This window comes from Vombatus ursinus, unplaced genomic scaffold (genome assembly GCF_900497805.2).
Source record: "Vombatus ursinus unplaced genomic scaffold, bare-nosed wombat genome assembly UNPS02014794.1, whole genome shotgun sequence".
NCBI classification, from domain to species: Eukaryota; Metazoa; Chordata; class Mammalia; order Diprotodontia; family Vombatidae; genus Vombatus; species Vombatus ursinus.
Genome location: NW_020954572.1, coordinates 1,208,784 through 1,236,428, shown reverse-complemented (window position 1 = coordinate 1,236,428; position 27,645 = coordinate 1,208,784). Strand labels below are relative to the sequence as shown.

Below are 27,645 nucleotides of genomic sequence, written 5' to 3'. Positions count from 1 at the left end.
CTTCCATGTCCCCAACACACCTTACATGCTGTGGCTTACATGCCTTGGCTCAACTGTTTCTCAGGCCTGGAAGGTTAAGGGACTTGTCCAAGGTCACACAGTAGTAAACATCATCATCATCACCATCATCATCATCATCATCACCACCATCATCTTCGTCATCAGCCCTAACATTAAGAGCTTTATAATTATTATATTATTTGATCCTCTGGGAGATAGGTGCTATTATTATCCCCATTTTATAGATGAGGAAATTGAGACAAAGAGAGGTTAAGTGACTTACCCAGGTTCACACAGCTAGGATGTGTCTGAGGCTGAATTTGAATTCAGGTCTCCCTGACTCTATCCACTGTACCACCTAGAAACAGGTTTTAAATCCAGATCCTCTGACTTAGTTGGTCTTTCCTCGGTCCATAAGTTGATTTGAATACAATGATTTAACAATCTATTTTCATTCAGGTCTTCCAGTATCTTCTCTCTCTAATCCTAGAGCAGGGACAGAGAATCTGAGTTCAGAGCCAGGCTTCGCTTCTTGCAACATACATGGCAATAAGCAAGTAATCTCTTTAAACCTCATTTCATCCATAAAATGAGAGTATCAGACTGGACTAACCTTTATGTCCTCTCCATTTCTAAATCCTCTAATTCTTCATAGCTACCAAAATTCTTTACCAAATGCTCAGGTCAGATCAAGTTATAAACCTTCCCCCAATATCTTCAACGGTTCTCTATTGTCTATGAGACAAAATACAAATTCTTCAGTCTGGTATTCAACACCCTTCACCACTTGGCTCTGACCTACCTTGCCGACCTTTTGCTTGCCTTCCTTTCATATACTCTTCATTTCCAGACAACAAGACTATTTACCATTTTATCATTTTGTTCTATTCTTTCCTCCCTCCATGCTGAAACACTCTCCTCCTCTCTTTTGAAACCCTTATTTTCCTTCAAAACCCAGTTCAAGTGCTATGTTCTCCATGAAGTGTTCCTTGATCTCTCCAGCTAGATCTCTCTCCTCTAATGTTTTATCCTTCTTTATTTGACCTCTATTTGTCCTTATTGTAGTTTTGCATTTTAGTGGCATATCTCTACACTGGATTTAAGCTTTTTGTGGGTCTGGAGTATGCAATTTTCTGTTGTTTTATCCTCAGCACAAAGCACAACAATAGATTGTTTCCTCATCTGTAAAACTGAGCTTAAAAAGGAAATAGCAAACGACTCCAGTATCCATAGCTGCTTGCTAGGTAATATAGGACCAAATGAAATAATGTGTCAAAAGTGTTTCACAAGCTTTAAAGTTCTCTATAAACGTGAGTTATTTACCACCACTACCACCATCATCATCATTAAACTAATGAATTGAATTGGAGTGTATTGAATTTCCAGTTCAAGTGCCATTTCTTTCATGATGTCTTTTCTGATTTCCATCCAAGGTTGTGCTAAGGCCAGCATATATAGGGCTTGATCGCTAAACTTTCACTGTGAGGAATTTACACGTTAGAAATCAGCAAAAGATACAAATCAGGACTTGACTTGTTGTTTTATTGATTGTCTAAATTTAAGAAAGTGTTTTTGGAGAGCTGGTTGTTAAACATTTACCAGTAGACCACTGGCATCCTTTAAATGAAAGTGATCTCTTCACTCAACAAATTTTTAGAGCATCTTAGTCTGGATCCTTCCTTTGCTCTTATCACCCTTTGAAAGAATGAATAAATGAAAAATCATTTAAGTGCCTTCTCATATCTATTTGTGTATATGCCAAAGACTTCCCCTTCCATAGGTGTTGAGTAAATATTTGTTGAATTAAATTAAATTCTGGAACGTGGGAATTTTATCATTAACCTCCTTCCCAAAGACTTCAAAAGGTTTTAGTTTTTGGGAACAGTCTCAGGGAAAACCTGGTCACATTAGCAGGAAAATGTGCCTAGGACCCATTAAAAATTCTGCGCTTAGCAAAACCTGGTATCTCTCCTTCTAAACACTCCTGTGTTGTCTGCAGCTTTTTCCCCACCGAAGTTTCTGTATATTGCATATATTCTTAGGAAAAATATTTTTATTCCAGAGTTTACTCCCAGCTTTGAAAGCAGCAGGCAATACGATTATTGAATTCTCCTCCTGTTTCTGCTACATGACTGATGAGGTCGCTGTGGCCTCCAGGTGCCATCTCTAGGGTCAGCCTGACACTCAGATCACTGTCACTACTGGGATATTGAAAATCCATCTGTCACTCAGACTGCCACATTGTTACTGAGCAGATGGCAAAACGCTGGCCATCCCAGCATGACTTTAGAATCTCCTGTTTAACAATGGCTGTGGCCACCATACAGAAAGGGAAGGGGGGATTTTGGTGATTATCTGACCCCCTTGAAAGAAGTGTTGATGGTCAATTGGAGTCATTCTGGTTCCAAGGTATATATAGACGTATCTAATTTCCTCCTATGTACCAAACCATAATAGGGCAGCTAGGTGGTGAATAGAGCACCTGGCCTGGAGTCAGGAAGACTCATTTTTGTGAGTTCAAATCTGGTCTCAGACAATTACTGGCTGTGTGACCCTGGGCAAGTCACTTCACTCTGTTTGCCTCAATTTCCTCATCTGTAAAATGAGCTGCAGAAGGAAATGGCAAACCACTACAGTATCTCTGCCAAGAAAACCCCAAATGGGGTCATGAAGAGTTAAGACACGACTGAAAATGTCTGAACAATATCAACCATGATAGCATTATAGTTATTTCTTTTCATGTCTTACTTTGCTTAAAAGACTGTACATTCTTTAAGGGCAGGGACAGGGTCTTAGTCATAGTAATTATAATATTTGGAAAGGTAGGAAGTGCCTGAGAGATCATGGGTGATAGATTCAGAACTCTAACTGCCCTCAGAGATCATCTAGTCCAGTGGTGTCCAACTCAAATAGAAATAGAGGCCACAAATCCACACATAAGGATACCTGTGGGCCACACGTTGACTTAGTTTTAAAATGTCATGTTATCTATGTTTTAGTGTACTTTCATTTATTTTGTTAAATGTTTCCCAATTATATTTTAATCTGGTTTGGGCAACACTCCAGAATGTTATGGGCATCTAGTACAACCTTCATTTTACAGATGAAGAAATTGAGACCTTGATAGATTACCTGACCTACCCATTTGAACCCATATCCTCCGACATCTTTGGATCCTCCAATGTACTTTGCATAAGAGGCATTGAATAAGGATACGTGAGAGTCACAGTCAGTGTAATGGAAAGAGCACTGAATTTGGACTGATTGCATTCCAGGTCTGAGATTTATTTTCTGTGCAATACTGGGCAAGTTACCTTTGAGATTCTTTAGGCTTCGTTCTTCATCTGTAAAATTGGTCTCATAATAATAATAATAATAACAATAATAATAACTCACATTTTTCATGATGCATGGTTTATAAAGAGCTTTTTTACTATGATCCTGGTGAACAGGTAATCATATAAGCAAGGAGGTATCTGGGGCTATTAGGAATACTTCATCAAACTTCCCCCACCCCCGGCCCCCAAAACATTGTTATTTCCATGTTATGGATGGAGAAACTATATCAAAAGTTCAGTGAATGAGAATGAGCTGTTGCCAGAGGTAGTGATTCCCTATCACCGGAGGGCTTCAGACAGAGCCTGGATGACCACTTGTCAAGGATATTGAAAAGAGAATTTCTGTTTAAGTGTGGGATGTACTAGAGGACCTCTGATGACCTTTCTAAGTCTGAACTGACAAATATGACTTGACAGAGATCAAACAAGTAGTAAAGAGGCCAGGATTTGGGACTTGAATCAGTGTCCAGAATTCCAATGTGGCCTTCTTTCTACTTGTACTACTTACTCAAAGGGTTGTTGCAAGGTTTAAATGAAATTCACATATATGTATGTATGTTTGTGTGTGTATATATATATACACACATACACACCCACATACATATATAATACATATGTGTATATGTAGGGGTGGGTGGGGGTGTTGTTGAGTCATTTCAGTCATGTCTGACTCTTCATGACCCCATTTGAGGTTTTCTTGGCAAAGATACTGTGTTTGTCATTCCCTTCTCCAGATCATTTGACAGATGAGGAACTAAGGCAAACAGGGTTAAGTGACTTGCTCAGGGTCACACAGCTAGGAAGTATCTGAGATTAGATTTGAACTCATGAAGGTGAGTGAGTCTTTGTGATTCCAAGCCTAGCACTTTATCCACTGCACCACCTAGTTAGACAGACACACACACACATACATATATATACATATACATATGTACATATACACATATGTAAGATGAAAGAATTTGTCAATATATTATATAGTTGTTATATATATGTACACATATGTGTATATATAAGTATATATGTGTTCACATAAACACATAAAGATACCTGTATCTATATATATCAAGAATGTAGCTAGACAGGTAGGAGGAATAATGAGCTTGCTTCCTTGGACTTAGCTTTTCTCTGTGCCTTTCCCATACCCAGCACTCTATATGGGAGAGTAGAAGGGTTTTCAAATTGAAATATTGGGAGACCTTGGAACCCTAAGGTCCTTGGCAATTACTGGGTAAGTATCTACTCCAAAGATGATGACTGTGCAGCTAGGAGTGGTGCGGTAGATAGAACTGATAGAGGGGGTAGAGCTCTTGATCTGTATTCAGGAAGACCTGTGTTCAAGTGTGGGCTCAGACATTAACTAGCAGTGTGACCCTAGAAAAGTCACTAAAGCTTCCTTATACGTAAGATGGGGATAATAATAGCACCTATTTCCCAGGATTGTTGTGAGGATAAAATGAGATAATTTATAAAGTCCTTTGCAAACCTTAAAGTTTTATATAAATGCTAGTAGTAGTAGTAGTAGTAGTAGTAGTAGTAGTAGTAGTATGTGTAGACTTGTCTTCAGAGATTAAAATCAGGAAGCATGCAGAAAGCCCAACAAGCTAGAATGAGGTCATGCTTATGGATAAAAGCTTAGAGACCTAGGTTCAAAAGATAGACTTGAGCTTGAAGGCACTAGATATTTAGTTAGCAGGGAACCTTCTCTGTGTTCTAAAGAGCTTGCCACTCAGAATAAAGAATTTCTTATCGAATATGAGACCTTTTAGAAAAGATTCTGAAATTAATGAGATAGAATACTCTGTAAAGTTTTTCTCCCTAGGGAAGGATTTTGATTGTCTACAGAGCATGAATTATTACTTTTCTAAAATAATTATTTTTAAAAGCCTTGAGATTTTAAATTAAAAGAGCATAGTAGAGACCATTCTTCTCATGAGGAGGAGACAGCACTAATACCAAGGACTTCAGCTGAAGCCAGAAACCGGAAAGGAAGAGAAGTTCCACAGCCACATAACCGGTAGAGCCATGCATGGCAGAAGTTGTGTATCAATATACCTGAAAGAGACCAGTAGAGAACAGGCTCAGTGGAATATCACCAAAAGATATTAGCAGCCCTGCAGCCTCAGAGGTGCCCCAGAAGGTATGCTTCTCCATGTACACGCCCTAGTCATGCACGTTCTCTATTGTTTGTCTGCTGTTCTCCCCAATGCTATGGCTATTTGTAGGAGTGCACCTCAGCTTTATGGGGAAGATGTTTAATCCTACTTTTCACACTATGTTAGTTCAATAAATGCCTTTCTTTATGTCGCATTGATTGAGTCTTCTGATGACTACTACTAGTAGGTACATCCGTAAGAGCTCATGAGTTAATAGTTTTGAATTTCCGTGGACCCAAATCATGTCTTGAACCCAGAGAAGCCTCACTTCAAGGACCCATTCTGAAAGCTACAAGTATTTTGCTACCATATAACACCCATTCAATCTAAATTATTATTTAGTTTAAAATATTTTTTGACTAGGCTCATTCATTAGTACAGAGACCTCCAGGTGAGGAAACTTCCTCTATGTGTTGGCAACAGATCTGCAACTTACAGTCTTAGAAATTTCCTTGGGGAAATGAGAGAATAAGCATCTTTCCCGGGTTCAGATAGCCAGTACATGTGAGAACTAAAACTTCAGACCAGATCACCCAGTCTCCACTTCCTGTTCTCTATCCTTACTGCCTCTCGAACTATTATTGTTGTTGTTCAGTCATTTTCAGTCATATCTGACTCTCCATGACCCCCCTTTGGGGTCTTCTTGGCAGATACTGGAATGATTTACCATTTCCTTTGCCAGCGCATTTTACAGATGAGGAAACTGAGGCAAACAGGGTTAAATGACTTGTCCAGGGTCACACAGCTAGGGAGTGTCAGAGGCCAGATTTGAACTCAATAGAAGAGTCTTCTTGACTCCAGGCCCAGCACCGTATCAAATGTACCAACTAATTGCCCCCAAACTGTTATTATTATAACTATTATTTGAATGTATAATTTATTTATTCCTAAAACAGTTTATTCCTAAAACAAAGGCCCATCGTTTTAATATGACTATTCTTCTGTTTTGTATAGTTATGAATCATGAAACACGCCAGTTTGCTAAACATTGAATTTAAAGATCTCCAAAGGTTAATAAAAAGGCTCATGGCTGATATGAGCAGGCTACTTATTACAAATATGGAATTATAACAAAGGGAAGGATATATATATATATATATACACATAATTATAACAGGGAAGGATAGCATAAAAGAAAATTTTGATTGTAAATGAAGAGGGACTTTTCACAGAAAGAGAGTAAGGAATATCTGAGCCACATATGGGTTGTCCAGTGGTTTTATCGACATACTTGTGATGCCAAGAGAATTCAAGGAAGTTCTCTTCCGTATTGTATGAACTACCTATGATAAACATGTGGGAAGCCATGGATAAAGATTATGGATAAAGGATAGGCAGGCATGTATGGGTTGCAACCTGTAGCAATGGAGTGCATGTCTGCATTGATAAGATCACTGAATAACTTAGGGATTTGAGCATTTATTTTGATATCAATAAAATATTTGGATAGTTGGCAAATCTCCACTTTTTTTGTTTGTTGTAGACACAAATTTAGCTCTGTTATTTTGTTAAAATAAGCCTTATATTAAGCTGGCTATGAGTTCACCTGCTGACTTGCAGCATGATTATCAAACATATTTCCCAGAGGTGTTTTAAGGCTTAATTAATGCTTGTAAATTGAAAGCAGTTACCCTGTGTGACAGGAAATTTAGAGAAAACATATTCAGCTGTAGCTGTGTGGTATATTACACACTATGTCTTCAATTACAGGCAGAAAATGAATCCTATTGAAAGCACAGCTCCCAAGGGAAGAGTATAAAACGAAATGAAAACAGCCCCGGGTATTTCTTCTTTGCATTGTCTCACCAGAGGCAATTTGCAGTGTCTCACTCTTTGATTCTTCTTAAATTCACTTTAAAGTAACAAACTTTGTTGTACATTGTTTACCAAGTTATAGAAAATTAGTTCCACTAAGCAGCAAGAGAGGGAGTGGCCAGGAAGTGATGAATGGGTACCCAAATATGAGTTGTGAGAGAAGGAAGAGATCATTTCAAAACTGGAGAAAGATAATGATGTCAGACAGGATAGATGTATTGGCTGGTTTTGCTAAAGTATTTTTCGGTGTGTTTAATCTTTGTAATAAGAAAAGACTCTCTGGGCAGAAGAAACAGCAGCTATGTGTTTGAAAATCACTGTGACATAGAGGCAAAAGACATTAGTAAAATAAAAAAAGAGAGAAGAACAAGGAAGAATTAAAGGAGGAAATGAAATGAACTTCCATTTTAAAAAATTATTGACGCCTTCTGCTTTTACATCACTGTCATTTCTGGACATTGTTCCCACCTCCGCTTCAATAGGTTGGAGCCAGGTTGTGACAGGTTGCACATTTCAAACAGAGGAATTTGTATTTGATCTTAGAGAAAACTGATGGAGTTTATGGCATGGGGGAATGACATTGTCGGAACTATCTTTTGTGTGTATCACATTGGTAGCTGTGGGGAAGATGATTGGAGGAGAGAAGAGACTTTAGGCAAAGACGCCATTTAGAATGCTTTTGCAACAAGCTAGGTGAGAGGCAATGAGGTCCTGAGTTAGGGTGGTGGCTGTGTGAGTGGAGAGATGGGGACCAACACAAGAAATGTCATGAAGGTAAAATTGTCAAGACTAGGCCACTGATTGGAATGCGTGGCAAGGGAGGGTAAAAAGTCTAGGATGGCTCAGAGTTTGTGAAACTGTGCAATAAGGGTATTTGGAAGAAGGAGGGAAGAGGAACCAAGATGTTGAGTTCTATTTTGAATCTGAGGTGCCTATGGGATCTCCAGTCAGAAATTTTCAAGAGTCAGTTGGTGATGCAGAATTCAAGCTTAAGAGAAAGACTAGGGCTGATTATATATAGATTCCAAAGTCATCCTCATTGGAATAATAACCTACCTCAAAATGTTACTGAGGGGCAATGGAATCAATGCAGAATACTTTTAAGCAATAAAAGTGCTATTTAAGTGTGAGCTACTGCTACTTGTGAGGAAAGTGTTTCACTAGACTTGATAAGCCACATAAATATAAAAGAATTAAATAGCAGGATAGTCACATGTCCCAGGATATTTCTATCTGAACTCCACTGAAAAAAAATGAGAATGAAATTATTTTCATGTGGATTTTAAAGCCTTATGAAGATAATCTGTATCTCATCCTATTCCCACATGGTTTTGTTTTCTTCTACTGTATTTTGAAAGCTTTTCATTCCCTGTAGACAATGAATCTACAGGGAGTGACAACATATTTTGAAATCATAGTTCTTGAATTGTCATTAGTCACTTTTAAGCCAGGCAGTTTATTGACATAACAGGTTTGTCTGGGATACCTGTGTAGTTTCCATATAGTTTTTTTGGTTGGATTTTAAAGAATATTTTAAAGTCTGTATTTATATTACGGGGATTCATTGTATCAATACTTATGAAAGATAGTAAGCTTCTGAAGTACAGTTCTAGCCACCAAGATGTGTCTTTCTAGGTATTCAGTAGGTGCTAAAATTTTGCAGCCTGCAGTAATGTGGCATAACTGCTGTAATTTCCTTGCTTAGTCTACATAGATCAGTCAGACTTGGATGCTTAAGGATAATCCTTCTGTATCTATATCTGTATCATCATCATCTTCTTCTTCTTCTTCTTCTTTTATAAATACATTTCTGTATTTATGTTTACAGGAAACTGAGCTAAACAGGGTTAAGTGACTTGCCCAAGGTGATACAGCTAGTAAATATCTGAGGCCAGATTTGAACTCAAGTCTTCCTAAATCTAGGACCAGCAATCTATCCACTACACCACCCACCTGCCTGAATCATCCCTCAACAAGTGGGAGCTCAATAAGTGTACTAAAAGGTAAGAGTATCATGTGACGGAGGCCAAAGGTGAAGATTTGAGCTCTTTGAAGTCCACTTGGCTGCTGCCTCCCAGTCACAGACAACAGTTCCCTTGCCATGGCCAAATTTTCATAACTACCTGTCCTTGATCACAAGGTCAGACAAAGCAAGATGGTGAGCCAGGGACAAAGACTTTCCCATCACTAGGGGGAAAATATCTCAGAGTATGTGGCTTACTAGCAAAACATAGTATGGTATAGTGTGATGTAGAAGAAAGAGGAATGAGATTGAAATCTAGAAAGACTCGGTTACCAACCTGTCTCTCTCTCTCTGTGTCTCTCTCTCTGTCTCTGTGTCTCTCTCTCTCTCTCTCATACACACATATGTATGTATGTATGTATATTTATAGTTCATGTGCTAATAGAGGGGGACAGCACACCTACAAGGGATCAGCTATAGTGTAACGGGAAAGACCTGGTGGTAATTAGGATGCGAAGGTAGGCTAATGGTAAGACTTAGTGGTCCTTAGGTGGTAGTGGCAGGGAAGAATCAGTGGTCTTTAGGGAGCAGTAGGAGGTTAGATGATAAAGCCTAGCAATGCAGATGACAAATAATCCAGTTTGGCTGGAGTTTAGAGGGGGAGATAAGGTTGACGTGCAAACACATCTTCTTTAGTGCCATCAGAATCATTGAAACTATCTATTCCTTACTATCTGCCAGCCAGACCTGACAGCACTGCCCTTTGACCTGCTGCTATTCCCTGTGGATCCCTGGGCCTTGTCATCTGTCCTTCCAATGCACCCTTAAGATTTCTAGGTCTTTCTATCCACCTTACAGCTGAACGATCTTTTCTGTGATGCCTCCCCCAATTAGAGTGTAAGCTCCTTGACAGCAGAGACTGTTTCACTTTTTTATTTGTATCACTGGAGTTTAGTATATAATAAGCTCTTAATAAATGCTCTTTCATTAATTCATGACTAGTCATTTATTATTGTCAGTCAAATTTGTTGTCATTGTTATTTCCTAATCTGCGTCTGCATTTCCATCTGCAAAATGGAATCACAATATTTGCATAAATTAATGTATTTGCATATATAGTGATATACTTTCATATATTTGATAATAATCTTAAGTCTACCTTACAGGCTTAAGAGGAAAGACTTTTTAAACATTAAAGCTCTGAGAATTATGAATTATTGTTGTTATTATCTCAGGCTTTATAGTGAGGATGAACTGAAATAATGGTTATAAAGCACTCATATAAATGTGTTTTGTGATATTTTGGGAGGCAGAGATCACCTCTAACTGGAAACTAAAAGAGAGATCAGGGAAGGCATCATGTAGGAGGTGATACTTGAGCTCAGGTTTAAAGGAAGATTGTGTATTGCTAGCAAATTTAATGCAGTATATTCCAAAGTCTTACTGCACTGAAACTTTTGGAACATATTTTAGATAAAGTCTATGTCTTGGCATTGGCCAAAATTTCCAGAATAGAAGTTGTTGCGAATTAGGATGAGCCATGACTTTGCCTCTCCATGGAAGGCCTGCTGGTGTTGATTTGCATACAAATGACAGAAAAAGGGCTAGGATAGGGATCAATCTTCCTATCAACCACTTACTTGTTCAAGACAAGTTGCTATTTTTCAGAGAATGGTAAGCAAGGTATTTTTGTATACACAAGAAAACTGGTAAATTGATTGTCTTGTTCTTCCAAAATGGTTTTCCACTCTGTTTCTTTGGCACACTGCTGAGAAGCATCTGCCTTGGAAGTCCTAATTGCATCATGAGATTGATGCCTGAGTGATGATCATTTATGGTTGGCAGGCACCTTCTCTCAATCAGAATAAACTTATTGGAAACCTACTATGTGCCTAATGCCTTTAGCAGGGAGATGCCAGGGGATGCAAAGAAATATGATATAGCTGGGAATAAAGAAACCTGGATTACAGTCCTGGCTCAGCCTCTACTTAAGCTATGTGACTTTTTGTAAGTCACTTCCCCTCTCTCTGTGGGCTTCTGTTTCCTCAAATATACGATGAGAAGGTCATTCTATATTTCTCTATTTCTTTCTAGTTCTAATAGTCTTTTTTCTATGTTCCAAGGTCATTGCTAGCTCTAACATTTTATATTCTAATATCTCTCTTAGTTCTTAACATTCTCTAAGACTAAAATTCTGATCAACACAATCGATGTCAATTAATTATCAGTCAAATCAAAAGTCAATCAATCCTTCAGGGGAATGACTTTGAAGCATGTATCCCACCTCTTGGCAGAGAAATGAAGGGCAAGAGAGACAGAATGGGGCTTGACCAGTCTTTTGATTTCTGTTTCTTATCTATACTTGTTATAAAGAAAGGTGGGTGGGGGAGTTAGTTGGAATAAAGAAAGAAGGAAGGAAAGGAAAAGAAAGAAAGAGGAAGGGAGGAATGGAGGGAAGGAGGAAGGGAAGGAAGAAAGAAGAAAGGAAGGAAGGAAGAAAGGAAAGAAGGAAGGAAGGAAGACAAAATCTTTTTAAATGGAAGAATAAAGAGAAGTTCACAAACAGGGCAATTTTGTCACTACTTTGCACAAATCTAATGTACACTTAAAAATACATATCAGAAGTTCTTCCTTTTTTGTTCTTTGTATATTGAAATGGTTATTTCAATGATTGCTCAGTTCAAAATAAAATATATTTAAAATCCTACAAGCCCACAGAGAACAATGAAGGTAAGAACATAGAATGTTCGAGATGGAAAGAACCTAAGAACCCAGAGTTCTTAAGACCATAAAGAATGTTTGCCCTAGAAGGGAGTAGAGAGGTCATTTCATCCTAACCCCTTCATTTGATAGAGGATGGAACTGGAGACTCAGAGAAATGGAATAATTTCCCCAAGATCTCATATTGAATTAATGGTATATTAAGGCCAGACCAAGGCTCCTGACTCTTGTTTGGTGTTCTTACCACTGTACCACACTTCCTTTTCTCTTTGGAGCTTATTAACTTGTCAGGGAGAAAAAAAGAATTAGAGCCAATTAGTGTGAGACAGCATAGAAGAGAACCATAAATGACAAGGCACAGCAGGACCTACCCCCTCCTTGCCTCTCTGCTGCCATTTTGACTCTCATGTTCCAGCAGGGGCTCATAGCATTCCTGAAATCAAAATGTTTATTGTACTTGAAGCTCACTCTAGCATTGAAAGTCTCCTAAGTCATTTATTTCTGAGCAATAACATTGGCAACTCTGGGCTAGGAGTGCCATTATGGAGGGGTAATCACCCCCCTGCGGAGCTACCAAGAGCATTGAGCTGTGAAGGCTTCCAAGCCTCAGTGGTATTGCTATCCAAAGAGAGCCCCATTCCGGGGGCTGTCGTCTAGCTATTGTGAAATGTCTCATTTTTGCGTGTAAATAAATCATTTACATAGATTACTCTGATCGTTGCAGACTGTCGGCTGCTGTTAAAATGTTTTAAGTGAACACTCAGGCAGGAGGAAGTTTGTTAAGCATTTGCTATGAAGTTTGGCTCTTTTAACCTGAACACCTTTTGGGGATTTCTGTCCTTGATTTTAAACTTCAGAAGACATCCCCACCCCTCCTCATTTCTGAAAGCCCTGCTCTGAGGGCCTCTCTTTTGGATCCTCTTTGAGCCCCTCACATTTTGCTCAAAACATAGGACCACCAAGAGCCGAACACCTTGCTTCAAGCGGAGAACTTGTCTAATAATCAGAAGGTTCTGCAGTTTTCCATGTCTTATTATGTGCTCTGTCTTACTCTGTAGGGAATTCTCAGGCAAAGAAACTCTCTCAACTAATGTAGGCTAGATACTTTCTCTGAAATTTCTAATCAAAGAAAGTTGCCTAGAGCATTGTAGATGCTAACTACCTTGACCAGAATCACACACTCAGTATGTGTGAGGAGAGACTTGAACTCAGGTCTTCTTAGCTCCAAGTCTGACTCTCTTGTGGTTATTCATCCTTCCTTCTCAGAGTGGTCCAATGATATCAAGAGGGTGATGTCTTGACTTGCTCATGAGTTGGATTTAAGTGAGGCAGTGCTATGCAAAGTCATCAGCCTCACTCTCCAGAGTCATTGAAGTCCAGTGGTAAGACAAAAGTCAAGATAACTGGTGATGACCCTGGATGAAGAGGATGACCTTGGTGTCTTCAATGTCTAACCAAGCTAAGCTTTTGGAGAAAATGAATTGGATTGGGGGGTGGGAGTGATTCTTATCTGCAGTGGCAGGAACATAGTAGGTGTTTAATAAATGTTTGTTGACTGATTGACCCTGATATTTATATTGAAGGAAATGTGAATGTTTAGAGAGCTAAGAGGAAAAACTTGGAGGAACGTGAGAGCTACCGTTAAACATTTGAAAGGCCATCATATGCTCGATCCCAAAGGGAACAACTGGGACCAGTAGTTTAGAGAAAAGCATATTTCATCTGAATATAAAAAACAAATAACAAAAACGCTTGTCAACAAACAATGAGAGCAGTCCTCAAAATAGGAGTATGTAAAGTCAGGAATCATTGAGTTTCCTGACAACAGAAACATCAAAGAAAAAAGCAGTGAAGTGGAAAGAGCACTGGACCTGAAGTCAGGAAGACCTAAGTTCAAATCCAGCCACAGAATACTAACTTTGTGACCCTAGGCAAGTCATTTAGCTTCTGTCTGCTCAGTTGTTGTTTAGTTTTTTTTTAGTCATGTCCAACTCATCATGACCCCATCTGGGGTTCGCCTGGCAAAGATACTGGAGTGTTTTGCCATTTCCTTCTTCAGGTCATTTTGTAGATGAGGAAACTGAGGCAAACAGGGTTAAGTGACTTGCCCAGGGTCACACAGCTAGTATGTGTCTGAGGTCATTGTTGAGGTCATTTCCTTCTCCAGGTCATTTTGTAGATGAGGAAACTGAGGCAAACAGGGTTAAGTGACTTGCCTTGCCCAGGGTCACACAGCTAGTAAGTGTCTGAGGTCAGATTTGAATTCTGAGAGATGAGTCTTCCTGACTTCAGGCCCAGCACTCTATCCACTTCACCACCTAGCTGCCTCAGTTTTCTCATCTGTAAAAGTGGGGTTAATAATGGCTCACACCTCCAGGATTGTTGTAAGGATTAAATGAGATAACAAACAAAATGCTTTGCAAACCTTAAAGCACCATATAAATGCTAGCTATTATCACTGTAACATCCCCCCTCTGATATAAGTGCGGCTCTAATGCTGGCACTCTCTTAGCTCAGGTTTGAAGTTGAGATGAAATGAGGGACTCAAAAGTCACTGAACATTTATCGAAGAAGAAGCTTGACTTTCCTCCAGCATGGCAAGGCTATACAACAAGGGTACACTTAGCTCATTTCTTTTCCCCCCACCCCCTGCCTTGTCTCCATTTGGAAACCCATTAGGTTATAGCAACTTACTTGGATTCAGGCACCCACAAGTCTGGGAGGTGTCCGGAGCTGGAACCTTTTATGCCTCCAGACCAAGAAGCTGCACCAGTCAGGTTGCATGTGCAGAAAACATAGGGTCAGAGAGTGTCAGAGAAGGTAGGGGTATTGGAGAAGCTAAAGCGCATCAGGAAAACACTGGTTTTCTCTTACATTCTAGAAGCTTGAACTCATGCCAAGAATCTTTCCCAAACTTCCTTTACTGTTAGTGCCTTCCCTCTACTCATAATTTCCTGTTTATCCTTTCTTTATCTTGTTTACATGTCCTCCTTAAAAAGGCTGGGAGAGAAGTGAGTAGGGAGTGATTTTTGCCTTTCATTGTTTCCCTAGCATTTAAGAACAGAGCCTGGCATACAGTAGATGCTTAATCAATGCTAGATGACTGACATTGACAGGATACCCTCTTGTCAAGGATATTTTTGTGGGGATTCCAGATGCTGGCAGAGACTGGACTCCCAAAACTGCTGAGATCCTTTCCAATTCTGGGCCATGAGGATCCATTGATTCTAGTGGCTTCTGGATATAGTTCCAAATAGGGTCTATTTTGGTATTTGTTGAGAAGTAGCCACATTGTCAAAAAGCAAATAAAGCAAAATATTTTGAAAAAACAAGGCAAAAACCACCTGTAAAAGATGAGCTTGTAGCAGAATTTCCTCCACCAGAAAATGCTTGCAGGCAGGGCTCTCTTGACCTCAGAACCTTTCGAGCAATCAACAACAGAGGACTTGGCAGGCTGAACCATACTGAACAAACAAACAATTTTGTTTGAGAGAGAGATTTAAGACCCAAGATTAAGAGCTATCAAGTACATGGATTTTCAGGGATATTTCTAGCACAATGCAAACATACAAGTCCATTAAAATGACTTCACTAAATTGGGAATATAGTCCTTATCAGAAACCCAGAGGAAGACAAAACATATATGGATTCCTGAAAGGAGGGTCGGGGTAGGCTCTTTTGGGCTTGCCTGAGAAGGAGAGAAAGAGGAAGAGACAAGAGGGGAGAGAGGCAGAGGAGAACAGATAGAAGGAAGGATGAGGGAAGAGGGAAAGAGGAAGGGACAAGAGGGGAGAGAGGCAGAGGGGAACAGATAGAGAGAAGGAGGAGGGAAGAGGCAAAGAGGAAGGTGAGACAAAGACAGAGTGGTTTTTCTGCCCTCCAAACAGGGACAACATCACATCTACCTACTGGTCTCTTTGCAATTCCTCATACAAAATATTCCATCTTCCAACGTCATGCATTTTCACTGGCTGCCTCCCATGCTTGAATTCTTTCCCCCCTCATCTCTGCCTTCTGTTTTCCTTCTCCTCTTAGCCAAAGTCACACCTTCTGCAAGAAGCCTTTCCTGATCTCACTTAATACTAGTGCTTTCCCTCTGAGATTATCTCTAATTTATCCTGTCTTGTTTGCAAATAGTTGTTTATATGCTATATCCCCAGTTTAACTGTCTATTTCCTGAGAACAAGGGCTGTCTTTTGCCTTTATTTGTATCCTCACTGCTTAGCACAGTGCCTGGAATACAGTAGGAGATTAATAAACACTTATTGACTGCCTGACTTCCTTCACTGTGCTAACAGGAAAAGCCTCTGACAAAAAGAACCAAAAAACTCCATTGTGTGGAAGGGAGAGGAGAGAGGCAAGGAGAGGAGAGGAGAAGGAGAGGGAGAGAGAAAGGGAGAAAAGAGAAGGAGGAGAGGGAGATGAAGAGGGAGAGGAAGGAGGAGAGGGAGAAGGGAGAGGGCAAGGGAGACAGAGAAGGAGAGGGAAAGGAGAAGGAATAAAGACTTCATTGTGTGATCCAATCAGACTGGAAGTATTTGTCTTAAAGACAAAAAACAAACATTGAATTCAGGTTCAGAGAAATTTTGGTTTAAATTCTGGCTGTGCTACTTATTTCCTGTGTGACCTTGGGTTAGTCACAACCTCTCTGAGATTCAGCCTCCTCAGTTACAAAATGAGGGATAATCTCTAAGGTCCTTTGTAGCTCTAAATTAATCATCCTATTAGAAAGAGAGCTGTTATTCTGCCTTCTGAGAAATGAAAGAGGAGCTAGGACACCAAAAGAGAGTTTGTGTATGTAGCTTGGGTGGACTAGCCAATGTCAGGGGGCAGTCCTTGAAGCATGCATAGGTATTCCCTGCCTGCTTCCAGTCCAATCACATGGAAATTTTGGAGAGCTGATTTCTGGCCATAAGTGACTTAGGGGGTCCGTATCCTGTGATGACAGAAAGTCAACTAATTGACTTAAGAGTCAGAAGCACTAATGACTCAGAAGTTGTTGAGCCAGAGCTGGGTGCAAAATGAGTACTTTGGAGTAGAAATGTCCAGGCATTAGCTTTGTGAGATTAAGAGATCCATAGAACCCCTTCAAAAGTCTCAGAAACCAGGGTCAATCAGGAACAGAGATCCCTGGAAGTGATAGCAGCAGCAGCTGCAACAGTCAGGAGGTGACCAAGCAGCAACCTTGAGGTGGACACGACCAGATAGTGACCTCGTGGACACTGCAAGTTCTGGAGTGATTGCAGTTGAAAGAGGAGTCAGCACAGGCACCAGGCAACAGCTGGCACCTTCCCCTTTCCTGACACTCAAGCATAAGGGTGGCAGAGCAGCCTTGAGCAGCAGAGAATTGGCCCAGCCCAAAGAAAACATCAGGAAGGACTTTCAGGAGTGGGAGTTGGGAGGCACCCAGCACTGGCCACATGCATTCTGTGCTAGTGTGCCTAGGACCATTGTCCTTTAAGCACTCTCTCCAGTGACTTCATACGTGTCAGGGAAGATTATACCTGGTCAGTCAGCTAGCATTTATTAAACACCTACTATGTGCCAGGCACTGTGCTAAGCATTGGGGATACAAAGAAAGGCAAAAAATAGTCCCGGCCCTGGAGGAGCTCATGGTCTAATGTGGAGGAGTCAACATGCAAACAACTATGTATGAGCAAGGTGGGGGGTTGTCTCAAAGAGAAGATTAAGGCTTCTTGCAGAAACTGGGGTGAGAATTAAGGAAGGAATGCAGAGATGGGGAGGCAGAGATGAGGAGTGAGTGAAGTCCAGGCATGGGAGAGTCAGTAAAAAAGTAGTTAGGAGATGGAGTGTCAGGTTTAAGGAACAGCAAAGGAGGCCAGGGACCCTAGCTGGAAGAATACATAGAGAGAAGTAAGATGTAAGAAAACTAGAAAGGTAAGAAGGGGGCTGGTTATGGAAGACTTTGAAAGCCAAACAGAAGATTTTACATTTGATCCTGGAGGTAATAGGGAACCACTAACAATTATTGAATGAGGGAGAAGGGGTAACATGGTTGGATCTGCATTTTAGGAAGATCCATTTGACAGCTAAATGGAGAATGGATTGTCATGGGCAAGAGTCTTGAGGAAAGATCATCCAAAAGGAATATTGCATTGGTCCAGGCATGAGGTGATGAGGGCCTGCACCTGGGTGGTGGCAGAATCAAAGAAGAAAAGCAGAGCGTATATGAGAAATGTTAGTAAGTAGATTCTAGCAGGAAAGATTCTAGAAGGGTGAAATGATAGGATTTGACTGCTGGGGGAGGGGAGGTGAAAGAAAGTGAGAGGTCAAGGATGACATCTAGGTTTCTAGACTGGGGAATAGTGGTATCACAAACAGAGCTAGGGAAGTTAGGAAAAGGGGAACATTTGGGGAAAAGATAATGCCTTCAGTTTTGGACATGTTGAGTTTAAGATGTCTATGGGCCATACAATTTGGGAAATCTAAAGGCAGTTGGAAATATAAAATGAGGTCAGGAGAGAGGTTAAGACTGGACAAGTAGATATGAGGCTCATCTGTATAGAGATGATTATTGAAACCATGGGAGTTGACGTGATAGCTAAGTGAAATAGTTTAAAAGAGAGGAGGGCTCAAGCCAGAACCTTGGGGGATCACCATGGTTAGTGAGTGTGACCTAGATGAAGATCCAATAAAGGAGATAGAAAAGGAGTGACTATACATGTAGGAAGAGAACCAGAGGAGTTCAGTGTCACAAAACCCTAGAGAGAAGAAAGCAAAGATAAGAAGGTGATCAACAGAGTCAAAGGAGAAAGAGAGATTGAGAAGAAAGAGGACTGAGAAAAGATGGTTAGTTTTGGTGATCAAGAGATCATTAGTAACTTTGGAATGAGCAGTTTTAGCTGAATGGTAAGGTCATAAGCCAAACTGCAAAGAGTTTGGGAGACAGTGAGAGAAAAGGAAATGGAAGCATCTTTCATAAATGGCAGCCATGAAAGAGAGGAGAGATATAGGACTATAGCTAGTGGGGATAGCTGCCACAAGTTAAGTTTTTTTTTTTGAGGACAGGGTTGATGTGGTCATGTTTATAGACAGTAAAGAAGCAGCCAATAGACAGGAGCAATTGAAAAGTAGTTACAGTAGAGAGGGTAATCTGCTGGAAAAGATAGAATGGAATGAGATTGCTTATCCATGTAAGAGGTTTGCCTTAACAAGAAGAGAGGCCACCTCTTCACATGAAACAGGGGTGAAGGAAGAGATAGTGACAGAAAGCACCCTGAATGATATGAGATGAGGAAGAGGGAAGAAGGGGGCATTCTTGGGCAAATGGCATCAATTTTTTCTTGGTATATCTTTTCAGTAAATCCCTTTTCTAAAAACTAATGCAGTTCAGTTGGTTGACAATGGGGAGCACAACAGTGGGGGCTCGAGTGACAAAACTAGAATCCCAAATCCTTCAGAGTTAGCCCTAGAACTATGAAGGGAGAAGGAGTCAGCCACCATCTGCAGACTTGTCTTGCCAATACAAATGAGAATTGGGTGATATGCATGATCTGTTTTCTTTGAGCCTCATTTACTATATCTGGTTTGGTCAGGTCATAAAATGGAATCTTTATACTTGACTTCTCGGCTTCCCTCATGATGGTTAGATATGTTATGGTATTTTCTGCATTCCAAATTCTTTGCCAGAACTGAACAGAACTAGCAAGGATTGTTTGGAACTATGTCTCAGATGCTGACATCCTTGGAGGGGAGGTGTTTGATTATTCCCTAGGAGAAAAAACTTCATACCCCAAGTCCAGCTGCGCAACCATAGATTCTTTCCTCAAAGTTCCGTGGCCACCATGCCCTTATCATGGGGACTTTTCCACCAGGGTGGAGTAGATTGTACCTCCTTCCCTTCTCCCCAATTTAACCTCCTTACAATGTGACCTGAACTACAGTGGGACCTGGTGGACACCTCAGATCAGTGTGGAACAAGATGAAGGGATCAGGGTTGAAGGGAGCAACTTCTGGCTCCTTGAGCTGTCTCCACCACTACCCCTCCCTGGAAAACTCAGGCTTAGCCCTCCCCCAGTAATTATTTTCCTCTACCCTCTCCTTCCACTGTACACTCTAAGAATATCCCTCTACTACACTACAGTGGCAAAATCTTTGGATTTAGAGGCAAAAAACCTAAATTCAATTATGGACACTGCCACTTGTGTGATCACTTCCTACCTGTGAGAAATTCATTTCATATAGCTAGGCCTCATTTTCTTTTTCTGTAGATTGAGGGGCTTGGATGAGATGATTTTCCAAGGTCCTTGAAATCTATGATCTATGATTCTTTCCTCCTCCCAAGTTCCTTCCATATTGTGGAGCTCAATGAGACATAGATTCCTCCTAAGGGTACTACATCCTTTGGCCCTCTCTCCATGTCAGTATGCTCCTTCTGTTGCACCTTCTTTCTTATATATAGGATGATAAAGTGGAATTAATGTGCTCTTTGCCACCCATTGGTACTTTCAGACCCTCTTTCTGCCACCATCACTCAGCAACCACTTCTCATCCTTCGAAGTTGACTCATCTAGTTCAGTCTAGTCATCTATGTATCTCCAGGTCCCTCTTCACCACGAAGACCAGTATAATTCTCCACCCCACCCCCACCCTCTTACATATTTTAAACATCTTGGCTGTTTACCTAGCAAGAATACCTCTCTCTCTCTTCCCCTCTCTCTCCCCCTCCCCTCCCCCATTTCTCCCCCTTCTTCCTTTCCTCTTCCTCTTCCCTTCCTCTCCTCTCCTCCCTCACTCCTCCCCTTCCCCCCTTCTCTGTCATCAATCTACCAATGTACCTCAACTACACTCAGGCAAGGTTATACCTTAGAGCTTGCCCTCAGATTTCCCCCAATTCATCTGAGTTACTGCTCTAGGTCTGAAGGTCAGTGGAGGTGTCTCTTTTTAAAGAACAAGTCAGTTTTGTTAAAGTATCTATTAATAATTTTTGCTTTCCATCATCACCTTAATTTCCAAATATTTCCCTATCCCCCACCCCACCCCACCCCATGACAAACTTTGTAACAAAGAATAAAAAAAGAAAGAAGGAAAACAGTTCAACAAAAGTCACCAGGGCATGAACCTAGTCCAAGAATGGGGAACCTGTGGCCTCAAAGCTACGTGAGACCTTCTAGGTCCTCAAGTGCAGCCCTTTGACTGAATCCAAACTTCATAAAACAAATCTCCTTAATAAAGGGATTTATTCTATGAAGATTGGATTTAGTCAAAGAGACACACTTGAGGACCTAGAGGAACATACATGGCCTCGAGGCTGCAGGTTCCCCACCCCTGGTATATTCTGTTGGTAAATGCAATGCTCCACATTCATGGTTACCCTCGTCCGAAAAAAAGGTAGGGAGGTACATTTTCTCATCTATTTTCTGAGGCCCAGTTTAGTTACCATAATTGCATAGGGGTTCAGTTGGGCTTTTTGTTGTTGTTATTTCCATTTCTATCTTAGAAGTCATTGTGTATATTGCTTTCCTGGTTCTTGCTTACTTCATTTTGCATCTGTCCATATAGATCTTCTCATATTTTCTGTATTCTTCATGGTTATGGTTTCTTATAGCACAGAAATAGTTCGCTACTTTCCCAGATCACAGCTTGTTTCACTCTTCCACAATTGATGAGCCTCCAATTTGCTTCTAATGGGAATGTCATGTTGTACATAGGATCTTTATTTCTATCTTTGACCTCCTTAGGACATATGACTAGCAGTGAAATCTTGTAGTCAAAGGCTATGGATTTTTTAAAAAATCATGTTTTTTTGGCATAAATCCACGTTGTTTTCCAGTATCATTAGACCAATTCCCAACTCTACTGATATGTATTATTAGTATACCTTTCTTCCCCAAACCCCTCCCATATTGAGCATTTCCATTTTTTTACCATCTTTGCCAATTTGTTGAGTGTGAGTCAAAACCTCAGAGATGTTTTAATTTGCATTTTTCTTATTATTAATGATTTCTTTTCATGTGGTTGTTAATAGTTTACAATTGCTTTTTTGAGAACTGGATGTTCATAGTTTTGGATCATTTATCTATTAGGAAATGGTTCTTGATCTTATACACGTACATTCATTTCCTACGTGTCTTGGGTACCATGCCCTTGCCAGAGATAGCTGATACAGAGAGTTTTTTTTAACCCCAATCAACAGCTTCTCTTTTAGTCCTGGTTGCATTAATTATGTTAGTACAACAGCTGTCCAATTTTGGAATTTAAATTATCTATTATCTTTTATGATCACATATATCTTTATTTAGCTATGAACTCTCTCACAGGCCATAATTGTGAAAGGAATCTGACCTTGTCCTTTTACAGAATAAGTCAGTTTTTAATCAAGGAGGTCATGCCCTGTTAAACCAAAAGCCATCTCCTCAATTCAGCCTTATTACTAATATTGGTGTTCACTTTCCTGAGACCTATTGTTCTAGTTAGAAGTTAAGGAGATAGGGATGGAGCTGGTCTATTCACTCTTTACTACCTAAACAACTTGAAAGGTAATAGTGTCATCAGTAATTACATTTACAAGAGTGGCTAAGCAGACAGGATCTTAAAATCATCTTTGTCCCTGAGGTCAAACCCTGGGTCCATTTAGCACCAAGTATTCATTTGGGAAAAGAGATCATTTCTCTAGTCCCTGCTGCATCTAAACTACATTATTGATTTATAAATAGTGCTTAAAGACTTTTGACAGCAAGAGCAAACAAAAGTGTATGAGTCTCAATCCTATTCTACCAGAGACAATGTAATTCAGAGCCCTGGTCATTACTTAACAACCCTTTCCAGAGGGTCAGGTATATACAATATGAAATTCTTTGGAGAAAAAATGAGATCACAGTATTTTAGAGTTATCTGGTATAACCCTTACGAAAATAATCCTGTCTAAACATACTCAGAAGACAGCCATCTTGGTTCCACTTAAAATCCTCCAATTACGGTTATCTCACTACTTCCCAAGGAAGCCTGTTACACACTGGGACAGCTCTAATGGTTAAGAATTTTTTTTCCTTACATCAAAGCTAAGTCTGCCACTCTGCAGCACTTTTGTATTGCTTCTAGTTCCACCCGCTGGGGCCCAACAAAACAAATGTAATCCTTCTTTGGTACAACAAAGACACTTTAGATGCTTAAATGCCTCTTCTCTCCTACACTTTTCTTCCAAGCCTCCAAAACTCTGAACTATGGCAATGTGTGCAAAACCTTATCATCTGAGTGGACATCCCTGGAAAGTATACCGCCAAGGTAAGTGAGCTTACCAAGCTGAAAGTCAACAGAGATGTTGTGCTGACCTTATTGTAGTATGCCTGTGAAACTTGGTCAGTCTACCAGGACCATACCAGGAAACTGAATCACTTCCATTTGAACTGTCTTAGGAAGATTCTGAAGAACACCTGGCAAGATAAGGTACCAGACAATGAGGTCCTTTCTCAAGCTGAACTGCCAAGTATTTGAACTCTGCTGCAGAGTGTACAACTCCAATGGCCACATTGTTTGAATGCCAAAAGTACATTTGCCTAAAAGACTATTTTACAGAGGACTCATACAAGGTAAATGCTAACATGGAGGTCAAAAGTGATACAAGGATACTCTCAAAGTCTTCTAAAGAACTTTGGAATCTGATTGTGAGAAATGGGAGATACTGGCACAGGACCTCCCAGCCTGGTACCCCCATATCAAAAAAGGTGCTGTGCCTTATGAGTAAAGCAGAATTGTAGTAGCTCAAAAGAAACGTGAGATGCACAAATTCAGAGACCTCTCCACTCCAAATGTTCATATGGACTATTTGTACCCGATCTGTGGTAGAGCGTTCTGAGCTCATACTGGTCTGATCAGCCACAGTCAGACACACTGTACCTTGACCCCAACATAGTAATGTCATTTTGGTCCTCTTTGAGACAGAAGGACAACAACCAATCAGATGCTTAAATACACTTGTATTACTCCCTCTAAGTCTTAACCATCCCTTAGTTGCCTGAAGACCTGAATTCAAATCCTATAATAGACACTTAGACTATCTGTGTGATCCTGTATAATTCACTTAATGTCTCTCAGCTTCAATTTCCTAATCTGAAAAATGGGGATAATCATAGCACCTACCTCATAGGGTTGTGGTGGGGATAAAATGAGATGACATATGTAAGCTCTAAAAGCTTCAAAGTACTATGTAAACACTAGCTAACAACATCATCATCATTATCATCATCATCATTCAACTAATCCTCATATAGTATGTCTCTTAATGTGGACTTAGGAAGGTTTGGAATACCAAAATCCAGTACCAGGAAACATGGAGCTCACATCAAGACAGCAAAGCAAGCCAGCTTTATTGAGTGAAGGTTGTTGTTAGCCCTTCATTTTTGAAGAGTACTAATGACATCACGATGTGAAGGTAAAACAGTGGATGGTGGATGATGTCTTGACTTGTGCATGAATTGGATTTAAGGGAGGCAGAGTTGCACAAAGTTGTCAGCCTCACTCTCTCTTCCAGTGTCATAAAGTCCAGTGGCAGGACAGAAGTCAGGATGAATGGCAATGTCAAATACCAGGCGATGGCATGGGATACAGTGCATGACCTTAGCGTCTTTGATGTCTAGCCAAGCTCTTAGCACTCCGCAGTGTCTGCTTCAGCTGCTTTCATGGCACATGGAACAAACTGTTCTTATCTGCCCATTCCACCTGGGTAAGTCTTCACATGTCTGAGGTAGACTACCCCATACCTCATCAACAGGTTTGAAGCCTGTCAGTTATCTCAACCTGGTTTAGCCCATCTACTGAGACCAGTTTTACCAAGGTGTGGCTGCTTTACATGCTACAGCTTCTTGGAGCCACAGATGACAGTTGGGTGGTAGGTGGACACCTAAGGTGGATGAGCAGCCCTGAAAAGGGCTCTGCAAGCCCTCATACCAAAGGTGCGAGACTTCCCTGAATATCCCATACACCCCATTGAGTGAAGATACTCACAAAATAAAGGGAGGATAAATACAGGGTAGTCCACTGGGGTCCTGCATTGAGTTAGGACATCCTTTCCCAAACCAATAAATTCTGTTGAATTTTATAGAGTTCTTATCTTGGTCTAGCAGGACCAGGCATTGAGGAAAGGAAATAAGACTAGACACGGAGACTAGTACTAATTCCTGCTGGTTAGTGGGGGATGGTAGAGAAAGACTCCTGAGGTTAGTTGATATTCTAACATCCCATTGGAGGAAAAGGGGCTTTGTGCCACTAGGGCTCAAAGGGCTTATTAGGGCTGGTCTAACCCTGACAAGGCAACTCGGTGATTTTTGAACTTTCCTGAGACTTTTTCCTTTAGCTAAGTGGGGAGGCGCCTGGAGTCATTATAGTGTGGCCTCCAGTACTCTCACCATCCTGATGAAATTATTGAGACGGCAATCATGTGGGTTGGTAAAATGAGGATGGTAAGCAAGATGCGCTGGAAAAGGATGAGAGTTTAGAGAAAGGGAGCAAAGGAGAAGTAGATTTTACTTAAAATCAAAGCAATGATAAGTCTCAGGGTTGAAGGGGGAAGGAGGTCAGAATTCAAAAGCCATTAGATGGGGTGCCAGTCAATCCAAGTACTCAACTGATCAGTGTATGGGATAATGGTAATAAAGAAGTCTCTTTTAAAAAAAAATCAACTTCCTCCCAGCTACCTTGAGCATCAGGCAACACTTAAAACCATCCATTTTATCTGGCAACTTAACGTTTCACTGGCAGACAGACGAACTACGGGCCTGTGTAGTCATGTTCTCGCTTGGGATGAAGAAATTTCTTTAAAGCAAGAGAAAATCTTCTGATGCAGGGAGCAATTCTTCTGGGGTAATTTTGGATTCACGGTTAAAGATGGGACCTTTAAAGCATCATAAAATTCAACTGAAGTATACACTGGGCTTTTGGTGACTCAGAGAAGGCTGGGAACAAAGTTGTGAGTCTTGTAAGGACCAAAGCAGGTCAGGGTACCCTGCCACACTCAATTGTTTTCTCTGAGTTAGATTTTGGCATATACTTTAAGCATGAAAGTTCAGTTACTGCCTCAGGGGCCTAGGAGATTTAATCCCATTCAACAGGCTCCTTTTGCTTCCAGAAAGAAGTATGTAGGTAGGCTTTCTCTCTCTGGGAGATAGAACATGACCCTGGCCAGGGAGTCTAAGGAACCTGGGTTCTCCTTCCAGCTCTTTCAGCAACTATGTGACCTTAACAAATCACATTGGTCCTCAAGGCCTTGTTGTCCTCCTCTTTAAAATGTTGTGTTTGGACTAGGTGACTTTTAAGATCCCTTCCCACTGTGAAAGTCTATGACTCAGTTCTGATGAATACTGTATTTCACCGCATAATCATCACAGTTTTTATGCCAAATTTTTTTTTTGCAACCATTGTGTGAAGCTTTAAAAATTATGCCGATATTGCTTAAAAATCATTTATTACTAAACTGTCTTTGGTGCAAGATTAGGATGCACAGAATACTTATGAATATATGTTAAAATTGGGAAGATGCAAGTCTTACCCTATCACGTGACTTACTCATGGAAGCTTCACCTGCCCTCTTGCTCTGCTTGTGTCTAGGTCTCTTCATTGGGTTCAGTGAAATACCATTAGTACCGCAGTACTCTAAACAAACCAAGCAAGTCAGCTTTTGGAAACATACTGACAATGCACATGGGCTGAGAATTCTAGGCTGGGGGTTCGAAATGTTCAAGAGACAAATAATGTCCTATGCCACCTTGCTGCTCTGTTTACCTTTTAAGTGGCATGAGGAACAGAATTATACCATGGGATGATTATGGGGTGAAAAGTCACACATCAATTTTTGAACTGGAAAAAAAAAACCAAACCAGGGTGCGATAATTATATGATGGCAACGATTATGCTGGGAAATATGGTAAACATTTATTGTGTGCAGGAAGTAGTGTGCCATTGTGCACTAAGAATTGGCCCCTGCCTTAGGAGAATGCGGTTTTACTCCCAACTCTGACACGGAATATTTGTGTCATCCTGGGCAAGCCATTCAATCTCTTTGTACTCCAGGTGACTCTTAGTGACTACAAATTGTATACCAGATGTTGACAAGTATTCTTACTGAAAGTTCATCATACCCATTGAAATAATCAAAACTTAGTTTTGCAAAATTTCAAAGAACAAGCGTGGCTCCAAAGAAGAGATATGAAAATATATCTCTCCTCACTCCATTGCAGAGTGGGCGGGGGCATCCCTGGGTGTGGAACATTTCATATAATGTCATTTTTTTTGTTCTGTTTTATTGATTTTCTTTTTTTTTTAGTAAGATTATTTTTTTTATTTTTTTGCTCATTTTTCAGCCTACATCCTGACTTGGGACTTGATTTTAGGGTTGGGCTCCATGACACCCTGGGCTGGTGCTGTTGCTGCTTTCTTGAGGCATTGAGTGTGATGCTATTTCAGGATCTCAAGGACAACTTGGAAACTTGCAATCTCCCAGTGCTTCCAGAGTAGCCTGATCCAGGCAAAAGACTGTTTGCTGCCTTCCTGGTCTGAGCTCCGTAAATTCCTGGGTTTGGGTCTAAACAAGAGTGGATTGCTGGTGGACTCAACCTCTATCAGATAGAAAGCTCTGTTGATTCAGAGTGACAGAATTTTAGGATCCCCTTTGATCTGAGATTCCTTCCCTGGTTATTCT

At 40.5% G+C, this 27,645-nt stretch overlaps 1 long non-coding RNA gene across 1 annotated transcript; it reads right to left on the bottom strand.

The window, feature by feature from the left end:
• Window positions 1-319: 319 nt before the first annotated feature.
• On the bottom strand, window positions 320-14,857 carry LOC114048769. Its single transcript, XR_003569801.1, has 3 exons — window positions 14,688-14,857; window positions 5,261-5,393; window positions 320-486 (listed from the first exon to the last, which is right to left on the bottom strand). It is a non-coding gene; the product is annotated as an uncharacterized LOC114048769 (long non-coding RNA).
• Window positions 14,858-27,645: the final 12,788 nt, after the last annotated feature.